General features: G+C 35.4%; 1 long non-coding RNA gene across 1 annotated transcript in view; it reads right to left on the reverse strand.

Moving 5' to 3' along the window:
- Positions 1-4,711: 4,711 nt before the first annotated feature.
- The window catches only part of LOC106997283 (uncharacterized), a 159,119-nt gene continuing 142,326 nt past the window's right edge, over positions 4,712-21,504 (reverse strand). Inside the window, exon 3 of the long non-coding RNA XR_001443427.3 lies at positions 4,712-6,651. This is a non-coding gene — a long non-coding RNA (uncharacterized LOC106997283). The remainder of the gene's footprint in view (positions 6,652-21,504) is intronic.

Below are 21,504 nucleotides of genomic sequence, written 5' to 3' on the forward strand. Positions count from 1 at the left end.
AACACATGGGATTTTAATGTTTGTCTCCTTCACTAAAAAGTAATTTTTACTCTAACTCCTTATTGACATTAATTGACTGACACTTACAAGAATGGATGCAAGATGAAACATCAACAAATATTTATGCCATGGATGGGTGAATAAACAAAGGAAGATGACCTGAAAATCAAGGCTAGGCATAAAAAATGTGGTCAGTGGTTTTCTTTGTTTGCAGATTTAGCTATAGGCTGCTCACAGCAACAACAAAAATGATGATCTGACAGAGTAGATTCAGAATATATTTTTTTGTGTTGGTGGTCCTTGATCCCTTGCCTTCTCATGTGCATTATTCATGTCATCAATCTACTGTATTTGCACCAGTCAGTCCTTTGACACTTTAGGCATATTTCTATAACCAGGAGATATCATTCTTTTTTGTTGTTGTTATTTATTATACTGATATGGTTAGGCTTTGTGCAACCACCCAAATCTCGTCTTAAACTATAATCCCCATAATCCTCACAGGTCAAGGGTAGGGCCAGGTAATTTATCATGGAGCAGTTTCCACCATGCTGTTCTCGTGATGGTGAGTGAGTTTCAGGAGATCTGATGGTTTTATAAGTATCTGGCATTGCCCCTACTTGCACTCATTCTCTCTCCTGCTGCCCTGTGAAGGGATGCCTTCCACCGTAATTGTAAGTTTCCTGAGGCTTCCCCAGCCATGCGGCACTGTGAGTCAATTAAGCATCTTTTCTTTATAAATTACCCAGTCTCAGGCATTTCTTCACAGCAATGTGAAAATGGACTGATACATATACTGATACAAAATGGACTGATACTGATAAATATACTTTGTTTTGTTTTAACTCATGTTTATTCCCTTTGGATTTCCTCATATATATATTTATATATCTTTTTCTCTTTCACTGTTCAGATTTCTACCTTTCTGATAATTCATCCTTTCAATGACTGTCCATGATTCTGAACTATGTATATGGCATTGCAGTGTACATATCAGAGTTATATTTTTGTTCATCATACAGATCAATACACACAAATCTTCATTTATTTTGGATTTTTTCTCAACTCTCTGTTTTCATTATGCATCAAATATGATAAGAGAATTATCTTCTTTGTTAAGTTAATCAGTTTGGGTTGTTGTAAGCCATAAATTGAATGATTTATAAACAACAAGAATTTACTTTCCACAGTTCTAGAGAGTGAAAATCTAAATCAGAGTGCCAAATAATGGAGCTCTGATGAGGACTTGCTTTTTGGTTTTCAAATGTCTGCCTTTTTATTAGGTACTCTCAAAGCAGAAAGCAAATGAGAGAGCTCTCTGGGATTCCTTCTATAAGGACACCAATGTTGTATAAGATGGCTCAGCCCTCATGATCTAATTACCTCTGAAAGCCCTCCCTCCTAATACATCATATTGGGAGTTAAGATTTCAACATATGACTTTTGGAGGGTACAAATATTCAGCCCATAACAAGTTGCAATAACTAGTGTGGAAAACATTACGCATTACATATGAACATCCCTTTACTCTATAATTTTACTCCCTCTTCCAGTTCACTCTATAATATGCTAACTCAAAATAAATCTATGTCATAATAAAATTTTTTATATTTCTTCAGAAACACCTTAGTGTGCTTGGAAACTAATACAGTTTTTAAACATCTATTTGCTTTTTAGAGTATATATATTCTAAGACTAAGAAACCTTCATCCAAAAAATATTTCAATATGATTTTCAAGAAATGTTTTATTCTCAAATATTAACTTACAGACTTTTAACTGGGCTCAACAATTCTATCTTTTTCACTGATTCTTGTAATGTATGAGCTATGTCCTTTTTGTTTTGATAGGCAGTTTCATGAGAGTATTGATAGATCGATACCATACATACATAGAGTAATATTGAATTTCACATCAAAAATATTTTGTACTATTTATTTATTCTGCTGTTGCTTCCTTAAAATATTTCTCAAATGTTTAAATTCACTCTACAACTATTTTCAGGGTCATTACTAAAGTTTAGCTTTGTTGTAATGCATAAAATACATTTTTCAGTAGCTTTGGATATAAAAACATTCAGGAAAAGCCACTAAGAAATTAGACAACCACCTCTAAACCAGGACTGTATGAAAACTACTATACATTATTTGAATGACATTAGAAAGAACACAGGTTTGGAAATATCCAGAGGCTAATTCTTAAATGAATCAAAACAATAATTTATCCAACTTGAAAGTATACCCAAGGTCTTCCAAAGTATGACATTAATGTGAATTCAACTTTTTACATTCATTAAAAAGTTCATGGGTTCTTTTTATCTTTATCTAAAAGCAAAATATAACTCACTAAGGACCTACACATTTTCTTTTTCAGATTTTGGCTTGCAGTGAATTTCTGCATCATTTCAGGTTGAAATTCTGCTGTTGATGTCGATACAGCCTTTCCCCATGGAAATTAAATCTACATCTTAAATAACTTCAATGTGAAGCATTTGTTTTGTCAAGAAGATTCCTCTTGTGGTTGTATTCCCTTCTTTGCTGGGAAGTGGTATGTAGTTCAGCATCCACACTCAGGCTTCCTGCTGCCATTATAAATGTGTATGAAGCCAACTCCCGTGCAGAAAAATGGCTCTAGGACTGACATATTACAAGTAATATAAGAAGCTAGTGTTCAAGGAACTACCACAACAATGAAATATTTCTTCCTCAGTCACCGCTTCTTCAAATAAGAATGAAAAGAAACAGAAACAGATGCAATGTAGCTTAGCAGGGATGAATTCAACTTTAAAATGTACAGTTTTGTTATGTTTAGCTGTATCTGCATACCTTACAGAAAATTTAATGCAATTTTTTATCATAAAATATAGTTGACAAGAACTTTGACAAAAACTCCATAAATATATCTATTCATTCCAGAGAAGAGTCCAGAATAAAAGGGAGCATCAAGATTGGGGCAGGGCCAGGATAAAAACAATGGAGCTTCTGGAGCATTAGAATACAGATTATCTAGATATGTCTAAGTTTACGTCGGCACTTGTTTACCATGTCACAGACCTTGCCACGGTTGCTTTCTTGTTTTCTGCTCAGAATAAGAAAAGAGATAGACAGGCCACAGTGGCTTAAGCCTATAGTCTCAGCACTTTGGGAGGATGAAGCCAGCAGATGGCTTGAGCCCAGGAGCGAAAGACCAGCCTAGGCAACATGGCAAAACTCCATCTCTACAAAAACAAAAACAGGAAAATTAGCCAGGCATGGTGGCGCATGTCTGTAGTTTCGGGTACTCGGGAGGCTGGGGCAGGAGAATTGCTTGAGCCTGGGATGTCGAGGCTGCAGTGAGCCATAATCACACCACTGCACTCCAGCCTGGGTGACAAAGTAGGACTCTGTCTCAGAAAGAAAGAAACGAAAACAGATATTATTTTAAAAAATACATCGAAAGCTGTGAGCTGTGTGCGCTAGTTTACAGAATGCTCTTTACGTCTTGACCAGTGCCATCATTAAATCAATAATGACCTAACAATATATAATATTTCAGATGTTTTTCTTTGGAATAATGTAGTTGTGCACAGGGGCAGGAATTTGAAGCTCAGAATTTAGAAAACTAAAATTCTTTTTTATTTTTTTCCCAAAAATGTGTCATGAGACAGAGTGCTTATTCTTCATAAATACCTAAAAGAGAATAGAATGTTGATGCATGTTTTAACTTTATATATATAGTTTGTGTGACAATTTAGCTGAAGTTATTTTAATTAATTTATCTATTTATTTGGCTGTTGTTTCAAACAAAATGTATTAAGTAAGCACATGACCAAACACAGCATAAACCAACTCTTACCTCTCCTTTCTCTAAAAGAAGACTCAAAATGCACGTGCACACACACACACAGACATACACACACACCCCAGTAGGCTTAAAATGTCTATCATTGAGTACTATTAATTTTATTTTACTGAAATTACACTAGGTTATTGGAAAAAAGAAGAATGAGAGCTGTGTATATTGAAATATTTGACAGATCTAGTACTCTCCTTAGAATCTCCAGATGTCTTCTGGTCTTAGCCTTGGAAAGGTAAACATTAAGTGAAGGAAAAACTAGGCACTAATAATGTATAATTGAAGAAAAGCCTTTAATTACTGTTTTCCATTTTATACCCACATTATTTCATTAAAATGTCATTTTAACCAAGTTCAAAAAAAGTCAAAGAACAATTGCGTGACAAATATGAATGAGCTTGCTTTGATCAGGGAGGTTAAATAAATGAAAGAATGCTATGCAATTTGCAGTTAATGTTTCATTTTCATATTTTGAATATTTAATTATGTAAATTCTATATTTTGTGTATGAAAATTACTTTGGTTATTACTTTGGCAAATGATTGAATAAATTTTAATAAAAATATTTCATAACCTTTAGTAGGGTTAACAATAATTTTGAAGATAGTATTTATAACAACCTAGTTAATTTCATCTAAACATGTTTCTTTTTGTAATGCATGGAACTTTGCACATTTATTTCCAGTTAATTTCAGCTAATATTTTCAGGATACCAATTCCAGAAATTAGTACATTATATTTTATTTACACATTGTTTATAAGATTATCTTGACAAGCAAAGTTAGAAAAAATGTTATGTGTTAATTTATGTAACGGGTTTTGTTAGATTTTAAAACATTTTATCTAGATCCAAGAAAATACAAATTGTGAGACATAACAAATGGAAATGGAATCCTTTATTAGTTTTTATTTTTATGCAAGCTGAAGAGCTTATTGACAGTAAAGAAGCCTTTGAAACTTTCTGTCTAAAAATATTAAAATTCAAGACTTTCCTAGAACTCAGTGGATAACCAAATTTAATCACTATAAACTTGAGAAACACTGTCACCTGTAAAACAAACATACTGTGTTTTATGTTTAAGAAAATGTATTATTTTCAATCAAAAACTTAAATTTATAAAAAGTATCTAATTAAAATTCTGCAACTAAAAATAAAAATTAACAAGTATCACATACCCAAGTCTACCCACTCCAGCAATATCACACTTGTCAGAACAGCTTTGTATTTAACTGCCATTTGGGTATGTGTCCTGTAGTTCACTGCAATCTGTCATCACGTATTTGATTTTTATATGGCCAAGCAAGTGACTTAAATGACAATACAGTAGAAACTGTGCCTCTGCAACTTTTTAGGTTTTTAAAAATGGCACTGATCTCTCCTATTATATCTGGAAGGCAATATTGCTCTTATGAAGTCTCTTGGCTGCGGTTTAAAGAACTTTTTCAGTCTTTTCCTTGACCTTTCCTATGACAATTATTATTCATTCACATTGCAAGGAGCTAGAGTGAGTCTACTGCCGGTTACTATGTATGTACATCTAGATTATGAATTCAGGAAGTAAAGTTTTATTGTGCATATATGGACTCCTTGGATCCACTGTGAAATGAATTTGTGGTTAAACTAAATGTATTACCTGATCTTCATATGTACCTACTCTTGAAGGGAGGCTATGGTAAAAGTTGACTTTCCTTCAATTCACACACTATACAAAAAATGTGGGTGCTCCCTTTTCCATATGTACCTATAGATTCTTTGTGAGTAGAGGAAGAAAATTATCTTTACAGTATATATTTGCTCTGGCATCAGGTCATTTCTCCAAAAAACACAACTTCTGCTTTAATCGTTGGACTCTCAGTCTGAAAGTTGGTTCAGGCTTGGAAAGTAGATGAGTGATTGAAATTTCCACTGGAGTGGCTGACATTGACCTTCTGCTTCTCCACATTAGCTGCTTTCTGAATATATATGTACACATACAAAAATCCTTATTGGCAGCCTTTCTATAGTTCCCCTAAAAACTGTGATGATAGCTTATCCATTGTCTTAGATTCCTACATAATAGAGTTCCTTAGTTGTTGAGTTGCTGATAACTGGCATGGAAATTATGTTGATCCTTATCTCTCTGTACTGATTACATGCTACCACCTTTCCTTTGCTCCTCTAGAACTGTATATCATCTTCAACATTTGTTTCATAACATCATTACTTGCTAATCCTTCTTGGTCTGTGGACAACAGCCACTAGTTAAGCCTGTAAAAAGTGCAATCTTTATAAACTTACTGAAACTAATATTATTGGGAATCATGAAGTGCACAGTCACTCCAGCTTGTCCAGTGCCTCAGCCTTTATATTGGTTCCACAACAGTCTATCAGGGCAGGTCTGGAAACTTGACACTATGTAATGTGATCCGTAGTGCTTCCAAGAGCCATGCCTAAGGCATACTGGGACTGATGTCAGATGTTCTTGAAATCCACTGAGTTTGGTGTTCCTTTTAAACCCTAATACTTCATATCATCAAAGTCTCTCTCATCCAGCTTTATATTCTGGTCTAGTAATTGCAAGATGTGGCCACCAGGACTGCTTTTTCTGTTTCCTTTTGGCACATATTAACCAGGTCTGGTGACTCCAACCATGAATGATCTCTTTTCTCATGTATAAGGTCCAGAAGTTCTAAAGCCCACGGAAATGAACTTAACCATATCTTCTGGTTAAGTTGCCAAGAGGGAATGTGGGAGAAGATCTCATGGAGGGAAGTTTTCTTCTGCAAAATATCTGCCTCAGGGGAGTCCAGTGGAAATTCTCCAGGGGTCTGTTACAGTCTAAAAAGGAAAAGTGAACCACTTCTTCAGGCTTAGAGGGCTCGAGGAGATCTGGTCCTTTAATGTTCCTGAATCACTTATCTCAGGACCCAGGACAGTCTCTGGGTCCTGGCCTTTCCCTTTATGACCCTGATTTTGACTTGCTGAGAAAACAGTTCAATTTGAAATTCTGCTCCTCTTACAATCAGATCTTGGGCCAGAGCATCAGCATCAATTACATTCCACTTCCAGGAAATTATGGTCTCTTTAAATAATTCCATGGATGTATTGTAACTTTCCTACCACGCATTCAATTAACAATTGGCTGATTTGAGTCTATCATTTTCTCTGTTAAAGGCATTAATGATTATAGCAACAACCAATAAATTTCATCGCCCTTGTATTAGGTTGGTGCAGAAGCAATCGCGGTTTTTGCCATTAAAAGTAATTTACTTTTTTTTGCAATATGTTTAATGGCAACATACAAACTATACGGAGGCCTGAAATGTCCAGCATAATTTGACCCTGCATTAGTTTTCTTACTTATATCCTACTATTCTCTCTCTTGCTCCTCTGTTGAAGCCATAATGGAAAGATATGACCTCAGCCCTGAAACTTTGCACTTTCTTTTTTATATACTTTCAACATTCTTGCCCTAGAACACAACATTACTACCATTTTTCCTTGTTTTTTGATTAAATATTATCTTCTTAGTAGATATTCTCTTATAACGCTACTTAATATTAGAGTCTGCAACTTTTGGAAACCTTTTCTCCTTCCCTGCCTTAGTTCTGAAGTATTTGAAAACTTAAAAGTAGTTAGAATATTTACTTGGTTTAATATTTGTCCATTATCACTAAAAATAGAAGTTCTAAGAACAATTGTGTATTTGCCTCACTGCTAGAATCAGAGTCCAGAGCGATGCTGACACATAGGAAGCACCAAGTCACTATTTGTTGAATAAATGAGAGAATGAATGAAAGGAATAAAAGATGATAAAAAACTTTGTATTTTAGCAAAAATTATGATCCAATAATTATACAATTATTAGTGGATCCTCTGATAAATATCTGAGTGATTTAAATAGCATAAATCACTAATGAAATCACTCGGATATTTATCAGTGAATCCATTAAGGGAAACTACTTGTGTCTGAATAATGCCACACCATTATCAATAACAAGGAGTGCAATGAATACATGAAAATCAACAAATACAGAGCAAGTCAACTTTGGACTTTATGTTTTAGATACGTTTTATTATGGATTATATTGTTATTTGCTTCGAGTCTCTATGCAATCAAAATTTTGAAAAATAGTTATGCTAGGAAACACTTGCTTATTATAACACGAGCAATGTAAGATCACTTTGGAATGATTTAATTTAATTGGTTTATGGGTTAAAAGTTATCAGGTTAGGTTAAATGTGTATAGAAAGTATATTTATGCATGCGTAAGTATATAATCAGTTGTTCTGATAAATTGTCAAAGAGTGAAGTTTCTCACATATCACTCTTACCTGAATAATTTTTAAGGTGGCATCTTTAGGAGCTTAAGAAGGAACTATTTTTGTTCCAGCTGAAAATATTCTATTTGATGGATTAAATAAGGTTTTTACATAAAATTGTATGCATTGCAAGCCAGTTATTTTTCAAATTTATTTCTTTCAAAAAAAACCACAATGCATCAGTAGAAATCTGTGATTTTTCTCCATCATTTAAATATAAAGGGAGCACTGGAATGTGTTAAATGCATAGAGTTGAAGCATGATCTATAGATTTATAGGAAAATCTGCAGATAATGCCATCTCAATATGATGCTACCTCATCCTTGTCTTCATTTTAAAACATATTTCATATTTTAAAGGAAAGCAGCATATTCTAACTTGTAATGGAATGACAACTTTATATTTCGTATAAAATATTGTTCCAATCAATACCACCTGCAAAAATTTACATATTAATTGATCTTCTCTTCCAGAGTACTCTTCCTACAGAAAGTAGTGCATAAGCTTCTAACTGATATAAGAGGAAAAAGAAATACAATATCAAAACTTAATTCCACAAAATACCCTTTTTCATCCATAACAAACAAAGACTCATAGTGATTTGAAAAGATTAGCAAATATATACTTAAGAAGAATTCTGGTATATTTATTTCAGTTATTTTGTTTTCTGTATGGTCTCTGATCCAACAGGATCCCAATATCTCCTTCATTATCACACTCCTATCTGCCTATTTTTTTCCCCAGACTTTCAGCTAAAGCAACACAAGCATCTCAGAAAATATAAGGTAAGTTGCCTCAAAAATAGTTATTATGTAATCTAATTTTAAATGAAGAGAAATTCAATCAAATGCCAAATTTATTTTCAATTGTTACAACTGGGACCTATTCCATTGGTAAAAGTAGAGGATTTTGAGGCATGTTGTCAGGCTGTACCATGTAGTGTGATGTAGGAAGTTAACCTGAATGAAAGATAGGACGATATTCAAATGTGAGAGAAAACCTAGAGTTTATACCAAACTGACTTTTCTCTAACACTCTCAACTTCACATTAAAATTCTGACATTTTTAAGCCTCTTTTTGAAGTGACTTTATATATCTGTTTGCATATGCAGTGGAGCAACCAATGTTGATGCATTTCTTAAGAAAGGTATCACAGAGAAAAATATTATAAATTCTGATATTCTAGTATCCACAAAATGAAAAACACAGAACTTATGCTACTTTTACTTGCTTTATTTTTGAAATATCTTCACATTAGACGTCAATAATGTGCACCTGCACACACATACACACACATTCACACACACGCACACACACAGAGACCCAAAACTTTTATAAATTTAGAGTAAAATTATAACACATTGAATTGTGAACATTCAGGATAAAAATAGCATTACTAAATTAGCCGAAATATATAAAAATGTTACTACCACAGGTAATTATTTCTGATACTTAAGGAATTAACTTTTTTATGTACACCAGAAATTCAGAACTGTACTTCTAGAACACTGGAATTGGTTCTCTTTTTCATGATACTAAAGGAAGACTGTGGAAAATCTACTCTTCTTGACAATGAAATGCATATTTGGTCCTCAGCCCAGCGTGGTGGCTTATGCCTGTAATCCGACCACATTGGGAGGCTGAGATGGGCGGATTGCTTGAGCCCAGGAATTGGAGCCTGGGAAACATGGGAAAACCCATCTCTTCAGAAAAATAGAAACGTCAGCTGGTCATAGTGTTGCACACCTGTAGTCCCAGCTACTTGAGGTGCCAAGGCAGAAGGATTGCTTCAGTTTGGGAGGTTGAGGCTGCAGTGTGCTGTGTTCACACTGCTGCACTCCAGTCTGGGTGACAAAGTGAAACCCTACATCAAAAAAAAAAATGTGTATGTATATACACATATATATATATAGTCTTATTGAATAGAGAAGAGAATTAGTGAATTAGTGTCCATCTTTATTTTGCTATTTAATCAATTAAAGCAGATGCCAAATTTATTTTCAACTTTTACTACTGGGACCTACTTCATTGATAAGAGTTGAGGATCTTGAGGCTTATTGTCAGGCTCTCCCAGTCCAAAGTCTGGAAGGCTCAGATTAAGGAAGAGTCAATACGATTAGGCAAGAGGAATTCTCTGTTACCCAGTGGAGGGTCAGCCTTTTTACTTTATTCAAACATTCAACTGATTGGATGAGGCACAGCCACATTAGGGAGTGCAATCTGCTTCACTCAGTCTATCAATTTAAATGTCAGTCTCATCCAAACACCCTCACAGAAACACCTAGAATAATGTTTCACAAAGTATCTGTGCACTCCATAGTCTAGTCAAATTGACACAAGAAATTATCTATCACAATATCCTTCTGATTTCCTTTACTGTATATATTTTAGAAGTTGCCTTTGTGATTACCATGGGGATTGCACTAAACGTTACATTTATAAGTTTCAATAACATAAAAAAACTCTAACTTTACACAGTTCTGTCTCCTTATCCTTTATGTTGTTGTTATCAGAAATTACATGTTAATATTTTTTTGCTCAATAATATATATTTATAATTACTTTTATATATTTAGTTTTGAAATTATGTAGGACATAAAAAAGTGGAGTGACCAAACAAAAATTTTATAATACTGGATTTTATGTTTGCCGATACAATTACCTTTACTGGAGATTTTTGTTTCTTCAAGTGACTTCAAGTTACTGTCAAGGGTTCTTTCATCCGAACTTCATATTAACTCCCTTTAATATTTCTTATAGTGCAGGTCTAGTAGTTATAAACCTTTTTGTCTTTTGTTTATCTGATAAAGGTCTTTCTCATTTACTTAATTTTTTTTCTTTAAATACTTTAAATATGCCCTACTACTTCTTCTACTCCCATAGTTTCTGAAGAGAAACTGTTCATTCTATTGAGATTCCCTTATAAAGGGTGAGTCACTTCTTTATTGCTCTTTTCAAGACGTTTCTTTCATCTTTGTCATTCAATGGAGTGATTATAATAAGTCTCAGTATGTGTCTATGTGAGTTATTTCCTACTTGGAGTTTATTGAATTTCTTAGATTTGTAAGTTTATGTCTTTCAACAAATTTTGGAGGTTTTTGTCATTGTTTCTTTAAATATTCTTTCTTTTTATCTCTTGATTTACTTTCAGGAACTCTGGTAGTGTGTGTCTCGTTCTACTAGATAGTGTTTCACAGTTCCTTAGGTTCTGTTCAATTTTATTCTTTTTTTCTGCTCTCAAAATTCAAATGTTTTTATATTCAATCAACTCAAGATTAATTTGAAGATTTGTGTTTGTTCAAATCTGCTTTTGTACCCCTCTAATAAAATTTTATTTAAGTAATTATATTTTATTACCAGAATTTTTGTTTTGTTCCTTTTTGTGATTTCTATGTCTTTCATATAGTCATTGTGTTTATACCACGCTTCCCTTATTTCTTTTAATCCTTCGACCATGCTTTATATAACTCTTTGAACACATTTTAAAGTTATTGTAATATATTTCCTATAGTTACAATGCATTTTCACCTCCAAAATTTATGTTGAAACCACCTCCAAGGTGACATTATTGGCAGATGTGACCATTTAAAGTTGATTGAGTCTAGAGGTTCTGCCCTTATAAAAGGGAGTAGGGACCTTTATAACAAGTGTGAAGGGAGTTGGTGGGGAGGAGTTTATTCTTATTCTTTATTCTTCTTTTGCCCTTCCACCTTCTGCCATGTGAAGACACAGTGCTCTTCCCATCCATGGATGCAGCATTCAAGGTGCAATCTTGGAAGCTGAGACTGAACACTCACCAAACAAGAATCCTGCCAGAGCCTTCGTATTGGACATCCCAACTGCCAGATTGTGATAAATAAATTTCTGTTTTTCATAAATTATCCAGTGTCAGGTATTTTCATATATCAGCATAAAATTGACTAAGAAAAAATTGATACCAGAGAAGTGAGGTGCTGCTATAACAAATACCTAAAAATGTTAAAGCAGCTTTTGAACTGGGTAATAAGTAGAACTTAGAAAAGTTTTGAAGTGAATTCTTGAGAAGCTTGTTTTGCCATAAATGGAAAATGAAGGGTGATTCTGATGAGGGCATAGAAAAGAGAAAACTTCAAATAGAGACTGAATCATTCTTAGATTTTGTTTAAGTAGTTGTAAATAAAATCTTGTGGGAAATATGGACAGTAAAGGCCATTCTGATGTGGTCTTATATGGAAATGAAGAATATATCATTAGAAGCTGGATGAAAGACCATCCTTGTTACAAAATGGCAAAGTACTTTGCTGAATTATATCCATATCCTAGGACTTTGTGGAAAGCAGAACTTAGGGACAGTGAACTAGGATATTGACCAGAAGAAATCTCTAAACTGCAAAGTATTTAGAATGCTGTGTGGCTTCTCTTAACTGCTTATAGTAAAATTTGAGAAGAGAGAAAGGATTTAAAGATAACCTTTGTAATGAAAAGGAATGCTTAACATACAGATATGGAAAATTCTCAGCCAGGCTATGTAAAGAATATAAAAGCATGTTTCAGAGGGAAAAGAAAGGGGGTGGCCAAGTGCCTGTTTGGTAAGGAGATTAATGTGGATAGAAGGAAGCTACTTGCTACTTATCAAGACATTAGGAGAATGATTTGAACACATCTTGAAGATCTTTAAGGATACTCTTCCTATCACTTCCATGGCCATCTCAAATCTCTGCTCCCCACATTCCTACACAGTGCTCCTTAACTATCCTAGCTATGTCTCAAGTAGGCCCAAGTGAGTCAAGAGCTGCACCTGTAGAAGGTAGAGCCATTAACATTGGCAGAGTCCATATGGTGCTAATTTTGCAGGAATGCAGAGTACAGGAGCTGTGGAGGCAGGCTGCCTCAACGTACATTTCAAAGTATGCCTCAGAGAGCCTTGAGGTTCAGGAATAGACCTGCCACAGGGGCAGATCCACTGCAGCAAGTGTCCACTAAACCTATATCTAGTAGAGTCTTGGTGGATGGGATGTCCCCAGTATCCAGTGACTACGGAGCCACCAGCATGCAATGCCACTCATAAAGAGCCACAGGCACCCAACTCCAGCACACAAGAGCTGCGCTGTGGGCTATGCCTAACAAAGTCATGAAAGTTGTATGCTTTTGGACCTTGGAGACTCAGTTCGTAGCCCAGTGTGTTGAGGAGGTAAGCCATGGAGTCAAACATTATTCACAAACCTAAAGATTTAATTTTGATTGCCCTGTTGGGTTTTTGGCTTATTTGAGATCTATTGTCCCGTTCTTCTTTTCTGGTTTTCCATTTTGTAATGGGAAAATCTATCCTGTGCCTGTTCCACCACTGAATTTTAGAGGCACGTAATTTATTTTCACAGGCTTCTCAGTTGTAGAGGGAATTTGCCTCAAGATAAATCTTATACAATCTTATAAAATAAGTCATCAGTATCTGATTTACATGAGATTCTATATTTTAGACTTTTATGTTGGTACAAAAGTGAGTTAACATTTGGGATGAAAAGAATGTATTTTTTATTTGAGAAGGACCTGAATTTGGGGGGCCTAGGGACAGAGCGCTATGGTTTGAATGTTTTTGTCACCTCCAAAATTCATGTTGAAAGATAATCCTCCATCCAACAGTATTGGGAGGTATGGCCTTGAGAGGTGATTGAGTCAAGAAAGCTCCACCTTCATGAACGGGATTAGGTGCCCTTATTTATTTATTTTTATTGTTATTTATTTATTTTTTGAAACGGAGTCTTGCTCTGTAGTTAGGCTGGAGTGCAGTGATGCCTTCTCGGCTCACTGCAACCTCCACCTCCCGGATTCAAGCGATTCTCCTCCCTCAGCCTCCCGAGTAGCTGGGACTACAGGTGCCCACCACCACGCCCAGCTAATTTTTGTGAGACAGTGTTTCACCTTGTTGGTCAGGTGACCTCTTGACCTCATGATCCGCCTGCCTCAGCCTCCCAAAGTGCTGGGATTACAGGTGTGAGCCACTGCACCCAGGCCTAGGTGCTCTTATATAATGAGGGAATTCAGTCTTCTATCTTCTGCCACATGAAGACATAACATTCCTCTCCTTTAGAAGATGAAGCATTACAGGTGCCATCTTGGAAGCAAGGACAGGACCCTCATCAGATAATTAACCAGCCGGTGACTTGATCTTAGACTTCCTAGCCTCCATAACTTTGAAAAATACATTTCTAGAGTTTATAAATTACCCAGTTTCAGGTATTCTGTTACAGCAGCACAAAATGGACCAAGACAATCTCTGTCTATTTAATCTAATGTCTATTTAATCTGTCTATTTAATCTAATGCTCGTGTTGATTTACTTTGTTCCATTAAATGACACATAGTTTTGTGTTTCTTTGTATTGCCTGTGGTTATTTGTTGAAAACAGCACATTTGAATATTAAAATACGGTAACTCTGGAAATCAGGTTCTTTGCTTTTCCCAGGGTGTGTTTTTTGTTTGTTTTTATTTTGAAGGCTTTCCTAATCTATTTGTCTAGTAACTTTTCCCATCTATTTTGCAGAGATTGTATTCATTGCTGTGTGTTGGTTACTGAAGCCTTTGTTCTGTAACTGTATTCATGTAGTGTTTCAATATACATTTCTATGAACACTGGGAGCTAGAAAACAAACTAACAAAACTTGTATCTCTTACTTTTTGCCAGTGGATTTCATGCTGCATCTCTCCTTCAACACTTTTCGCCAGATTTGCACTGAATCTAGAGATTGGCCAAATGTGAGAGTCCCTGATCTTTGCAAAACTTTTTGATCATGCATCTTGTCCTCATCATGTGTATAGCTTTCTAAGGTCCCCCTTCTACACAGGTGACTTTGAACACCCTCATTTCCCAAAGAACGGTCTAGCAGGTTTTCCTCTCTGGTTTTAGGAATTCTGTTGTATGTGTATCTCAGCCATGATTTTTTGCCCCAGATATCTGTGGTTTGTCATTCACCAATGTTTTCAAAAAAAATGCTTACTTTTCTGGCCTTAGGTGAGTTCAGTGAAACAGAGATGAGCACATTTTCTTAGTCCTTCAGCTTGTCTCCAGGTAGGTAAGAACAGATTTACACGATAATTTATGAATAAGGCATGCTTTTTTTTTTTTTTTTTTCTTTCTGAATCCAAGGACCACGACGGCACCCTAGCAACATGGACAATTGTTTTCAGGACTAGGACTGTCACCAAACTGGGGAAGAGGTGTGACAAGAGCAAGTAACAATGCCACAGATCCTCTCTCTCATTTTAAAGTTGCCTTTTTGTTGATTCAGTGTTCACTTGGTTGCTATAAATCTTTGGCTGTTTTTCAGAGTTCTGACAAAGTTGGTTCTGACGGTTTTTCATTGTTTTTTAAATGTTTTAGTTGTGAGAAAAGGAGCTTAGAGCTGCCTACGCCACCATTTTTTTTTTGAAATCACTTCTGTGCCTGTCATATTTTTTCCTCACTTAGAAAGATTTCAAAATGCTACACAGGGGGAAAAAAGCAATCTCTCTTTAAAATCTCTGCTTTTCAGATGTTCAACAGGCCTGAGACTATGTGTGACCTTCACTGTCACAGGAATAGGTCTGTCTTTCTAAGAAAATTGTTGGGTTTCTCTACATTTCCATGTTGGTACATAGTTCCCAGATATAAGGTACAGGCAGAATTCACAAAAAGTCATTGCAATTGTCACAAAAAATGTTATTTTGCTATTGTAAACACTGGAATTAGGGAAATATCAAAATTGTACCTGTTTTAAGTATTTTATATGAAATACAAACCACCCTCTAAGAAAAAAAAGGGATAGGAAAAAAACTTTAAATTTAAAGTTACTGATTATTTTTAAAGAATTGGGGGCTCAGATAAAGCCTAATTGACATTGTTGGTTTAAAACATTTATTTTTAAAGAAAGAGGAAAGCGTAATGTGAGAGAAATGTTTTTTGAGACCATATGGTCTAGTGAACTCTAATGTTTTAATGTACATGCAAGATTATTTACTGAAAACAATTCATCTTTTAAATCTTATCTTTAAGACTCTAATGAATTTCTTTGTAAATGATGAACGATTTAGGCATATTATTTTAATCATCTTAATATGTGATTATGTCTGGCTATCTTTAATTTTTCTTATAGATTTTTTTTTTTCTTAGACAGGGTCTCACTTTGTTGCCCAGTCTGGATTGCAGTGGTGTCATCATGGCTAACTGCAGCCTTGACCTGCCAGGTGCAAACAATTCTCCCACCTCAGCCTCCCAAGTAGCTGGGACTAAAGGTACATGCCATCACACCCAGCTAATTTTTGTATTTTTTGTGGAGACTGGATCTTGCTATGTTGAGCAGGCTGATCTTAAACCCCTGGGCTCAAGCAATCTTCCCGCTTGGGCCTCTTAAAGTGTTGGGATTACAGGCGTGAGCCACTACACCTAGCCTTATCTTTAATTTTATAGGAGGCAATAAAATGAGCAGGGAAATGGATGACACCATTCTTTCTTTCTTTCTTTCTTTCTTAAATGGAGTCTCACTCTGTCACCCAGGCTGGAGTGCAGTGGCACAATCTCGGCGCACTGCAAGCTCTGCCTCCAGGGTTCATGCCATTCTCCTGCCTCAGCCTCCCGAGTAGCTGGGACTACAGGCTCCTGCCACCATGCCCAGCTAATTTTTTGTATTTTTAGTAGAGACGGAGTTTCACCATGTTAGCCAGGATGGTCTAGATCCCCTGACCTCGTGATATACCCGCCTCAGCCTCCCAGAGTGCTGGGATTACAGGTGTGAGCCACCACGCCCGGCCCAATGGATGATACCATTCTTATTGTTAAATGTAATTTTTCTTTTCTTTTTTTTTTTTTTTTTTTTGAGGCGGAGCCTCGCTCTGTCGCCCAGGCTGGAGTGCAGTGGCGCGATCTCGGCTCACTGCAAGCTCCGCCTCCCGGGTTCCCGCCATTCTCCTGCCTCAGCCTCCCGAGTAGCTGGGACTACAGGCGCCGCCACCAAGCCCGGCTAATTTTTTTGTATTTTTAGTGGAGACGGGGTTTCATTGTGTTAGCCAGGATGGTCTCGATCTCCTGACCTCGTGATCCGCCCGTCTCGGCCTCCCAAAGTGCTGGGATTACAGGCTTGAGCCACCGCGCCCGGCCAAATGTAATTTTTCTTTTATTTCTTTCTCTAATTAACAATCAGAACTTCATAAATTTATTATCAGCCACTTTGTTAGAAAAATAATATTTGTATTTGCTCTTTCCTAATTAGGTAAATAGATAAAAAAGAAGATAGAGAATAATCTTTAAATTAAAATTCTACAAGTTGACTGCGTTTGAGGGTTTATGTATTTTGCATAATTGAAATATTATGTGAATACCCTAATGAGGCAGGTTCTTTCTCCACTTAAGATAGTCCCAGGGAGCTGTTTAGGAATTTTGGGAACTTAGGTTTCAATTATCAGGCTCAGGTGGACCATTTAGTTTTAGTTTTCTGAAGCATGGTTTAGTTAAATTGTTTCTTGAGGGTCTGATACATTTTTTAAAATGTCTTACAACTTTCTATAGTGTCAAAAATATCTTTAGAGAGGATCTTAAACACAAAAATTACCTAAAATATGGTAAACTGGTTTTGCATTTTCAAATTATGATATCCTCCTCAAAGTCTTTTATTTTCTCTGTTTTCTTTTTGAGAGAACTGGTTACTATTTTGAGCAGAATCATATTTTATATTTAAATCAAATTTCAGAATTTGATTATTTTTAAATGAATAATTCTAATAGTCCTAAAAAGCACTTTCAGTCCATTTTTCTCCCTACATTAACGATCCTGAGGATTTCCTTGAACCTATTACAAAATGCCACAATTTTATTTTTTTTCTAGAGCTTAGAAGATTTCCATTGCCTTATTAAAATGTGATCTATGGTATTTATAAAATGATGCCTCACAATAAATGAATGTTTGGCAGATGAATCACTAAATGAAGAGGAATATAGAGTAGGAATATAGTATAGAAGAGGAATGTAGAGTAAGACAGTGAGGATTTGAATCTAACCTCTGCCATTTACAAGCCTTATGACTTCTTATTTAGCCAATTTATATCTCAGTTTTGTCAACTATAAATATGAGTATTGATATGGTTTGGCTGTGTCGCCACCCAAATCATATCTTAATTTGTAGCTCCCATAATTCCCACTTGTGGGAGGGACCCAGTGGGAGGTAATTGAGTCATGGGATGTGGGTTTTTCCCCATGCTGTTCTCATGATAGTGAATAAGTATCACAAGATATGATAGTTTTATAAAAGGGAGTGTGCTCTCTTTGCCTTCCACCGTCTAAGACGTGACTTAGCTCCTCATTTGCATTTCAACATGATTATGAGGCCTCCCCAGCCATGTGAAACTGTGAGTCAATTATACCTCTTTCCTTTATAAATTACCCAGCCTTGGGTATGTCTTTATTAGCAGTGTGAGAACGGACTTATATACGAGTAGGCAACACATCCATGTAACCAACTGCAAATATACCCCCTTACATCTGTACAAATAAAAAAATTCTGTGGTTGAAAACCCCAATAGGAAAAAGATCATAAAAGTCTGAAAGGATTACACTGTTGAAAATGCCATTACTGCTATAGAAACAGCCTTGAAAGTAATCAAGCCTAAAACAATAAATTCCTGCTAGAGAAAACTATGTTCACATGTTGTGCATGACTTCACAGAATTTATAAAAAGCCAATCGAGGAAATCATGAAAAATGTGAATATGGCAAAAATAATGGGGTTTGGTGAATAATTTCATGATATGGGTCATGTAGAAATAAAAGATCTAATAGTTACTACACCAGAGGAATTAACCGAAGATGACTTGATGGAGATGAGCACTTCTGAACCACTGCCAGACAATGAGAAAGAAGACAGCCAGAAAATAAATGGATCTTAGGGAATTTGGCAGTAGAGTTCCAATTACTCAAGATTGCTTTTGACTCCTTCTATGAAATGGTGGGCACGGAAACTAAAGAAAATGATAGAAGGATTAGTATCATATAGGAATATTTTCAGAAAAAATAAAAAAGCAAAAAGTCAAGCAAAAATCACAATGTATTTCCATAAAATTAACACCAAGTGTGCCTGCCTACTCTGCCTCTTCTTCCACCTCCTCCACCGCTTCTCTCTGCCCTGAGAAAGCCAGATCTAGGCCTCCTCTTCCTCTTTTTCCTCAACCTACTCAACATGAAGAGGATGAAGACCTTTATTTTGATCCACTTTGACTTAATGATCTGTAAACATGTTTTCTCTTTCTTATGTTTTCTTAATAACATTTTCTTTTCTCTAGCTTACTTTATTGTAAAAACACAGTATATGGTAATATAACATACAAAATATGTGTTAATTTATTGTTTATGCTATCAGTAAGCATTTCAGTCAACAGTAGGTTTTAGTAGTTAAATTTTTCGGGAATGAAAAGTTGTACATGGATTTTTGACTGTGCAGGGGGGCTGTGCCACAACCTCCTTGCGTTGCTCAAGAGTCAAATACACACACACACACACACACACAGAGTTCTCTTTTTCCCATTATGTGAATGATTTTCATATTTATTATCATGTGTGTTTGCCTGTATTAAAATGTTGTATATCATTGAAAATATTACACATATATTTAAACTATGTGAAAATAACAGAGTTTTAAAAGTATTATATAAAACGTTAAAGACATTTACATCTAAATCTAAAAATTTTGAGAGTAAATTAGCACACTTTAACAATGTTGGACTTACTCTGTGAAATATCAGTATTATGAAAATATTGAGAAATATTTGAAATAGAAGAGAGGATATTTAAGATAATTTACAGATAATATCAGATAATATGTGCGTTGAAAACCACATTCCATATCTTATGTTCCTTTAAATATATATATGATTTTAAGATAATGAAAAAGGATTAATATCTAAAAGGATTAATATCTCAATAACTAATACATGTGCAAAATGTCAATATATATTTCTTAGACAGTTTGGTCTGCTATTTCTGACATCAAAGATGGTGGAGGAAGGGCTAGGAGATAGATTAACTTGAATTATAGAAGGTTGTCAGAATGTTTAAATGATGTTTAAAAGAGAGATTTCCAAAAGTATTACAACTTTTATTAAATATGTCTAGGATTCGACTATATTAATTTGCTAGGGGGATCACAGAGTACCACAGATTGAGTGGCTTAAACAGTAGAAATGTATTTTGTCACAGTTATGTAAGTTGAAAGTCTGAAGTTATGTCAGCAGAGTTGTTTTCTCCTGGGGACCTCTGTCCTTGACTTGTAGATGGTGATCTTTGTTTATATCCTCACCTTGTCATCCCTCCATTTGTGTCTTTATCCTAATCGCCTCTTCTCACATAGGAAACACAGTCGTAATAGATTAGGGCTCACATATACAACCTCATTTTATTTTTTTAATTTGTTTTTTATTTTTAATTTTTTATGGGTAAATAGTGGGTGCATACATTTATAGGGTATGTGAGATATTTTGAAACAAGCATGAAATGTATAATAATCACATAAGGACAAATGTGATATCCATTCCCTCAAGCATTTATTCTTTCTTTGTGTTAAACCAATCCAATTATACTTTTACAGTTTGAGGTCTTAGATTTAAGTCCTTATCCATTTTAATTTGATTTTTGTATATGGCAAGAGATACGGGTCCAGTTTCATTCTTCTCCATATAGATATCCTGTTTTCTCAGCACCATTTATTCTTCAGTGTCCTTTCCACAATATAGGTTCTTGGCACCATTGGCAAAAATGTGTTAGCTGTAGATTTATGGATTTGTTTCTTGATATTCTGTTCTACTGGTATAGGTATCTGTTTTTTATGTGAGTACCATGCTGTTTTGGTTACTACAGGTTTGTAAAATAACTTGAAGTTAGGTAATTTGTTTCCAGTTTTGTTATTTTTGCTCATGATAACTTTGGCTATTCTGGATCTTCTTTGGTTCAATATGAATCTTAGGACCTTTTTTCTACTTATATGAAGAATGTTATTAGTCTTCAGATAGGAATTGCTTTGAATCTGTAGATTGCTTAGGGTAGTGATTGGTTTGCTGTGTCCCTACCCAAATCTCATCTTGAATTGTAACTCCCACAATTCCCACGTGTTGTGGGAGGAACCTGGTGGGGGGTGATTGATTTATGGGGGTAGTCTTTCCTGCACTATTCTCATGATGATGAATGAGTCTCATGAGATCTGATGATTTTTAAAATGGGAGTTTCCCAGCACAAGATCTCTCTTTGCCTGCAGCCATCCATGTAAGATGTTACTTGCTCTTCCTTTCCTTCTGCCATGATTGTGAGGCCTCCCCAGCCATGTGGAATTGCAAGTCCATTAAACCTCTTTTTCTTCCCACCCTCGAGTATGTCTTTA

Source organism: Macaca mulatta, chromosome 3, assembly GCF_049350105.2.
Source record: "Macaca mulatta isolate MMU2019108-1 chromosome 3, T2T-MMU8v2.0, whole genome shotgun sequence".
Lineage (NCBI taxonomy): Eukaryota > Metazoa > Chordata > Mammalia > Primates > Cercopithecidae > Macaca > Macaca mulatta.